Here is a 784-nt window from a genome sequence, read left to right as displayed (position 1 = left end):
ATTAAACTAAAATTGAGCAGCTACCTCTTCCTTCTAGAAAACTAAATGATACTACACAGGGAGAGAAGGTAAACTCTTGACAGAAACAACATTTCCTCTCAAAAATCCTTTTCCTACCAATAGACTGAATAAAAATTTAAAACTTTCAGACATCAAGTCACACTATACAAAAATGGGAAAAATCCCAAATATATGGCAAAGAGTGCTAATAAATTAATAAGAAAAAACAAATGTTCTAATGGAAAAGGAGACAGAAGTAAAGGATAAAAGCTACAACTGGACCATAAATATATAAAAAAGTATCATCAAAGAAATGCACCTGAAAATAATGAGCAAGGGTTTCTCTTGTCTGTTTTTTAACAATATCTATTGTAGAAAAGAGTGTACAAGAAGTAATATACTTAAATGTTCACAGGAGCATTCATTGACCTAACCTTTCAAAAGGTTACCACATATGTAAAATTTTAAAAATACATGAGTATGATCCAGAAATTACACTTACAGGCATATATCCTCAAGTAATAGGCATGTTTTAAAGTAATAATCATGTTTTTAAATCATGTTTATCACAGCATTTAAAAAACAAAACAAAACTAAATGAAACGTCCAACTATAAAAGTTTGGTTTAACAAATTATGGCACAGCCATTCCATGGAATGCTACACAGTCACAATACTATTGTAAAAGAATTTATAATGATGCATTAAAATATTAATGACATATTAAGTTTAGAAAGGCAATTTAGATATATTTTTTCACCAAACAACATATACACACAATATAT

Source organism: Galeopterus variegatus, unplaced genomic scaffold (assembly GCF_000696425.1).
Source record: "Galeopterus variegatus unplaced genomic scaffold, G_variegatus-3.0.2 Scaffold4095, whole genome shotgun sequence".
Classification (NCBI taxonomy): domain Eukaryota; kingdom Metazoa; phylum Chordata; class Mammalia; order Dermoptera; family Cynocephalidae; genus Galeopterus; species Galeopterus variegatus.
The sequence above is the reverse complement of the archived record's forward strand: the minus strand, read 5'-3'. Positions refer to the sequence as shown.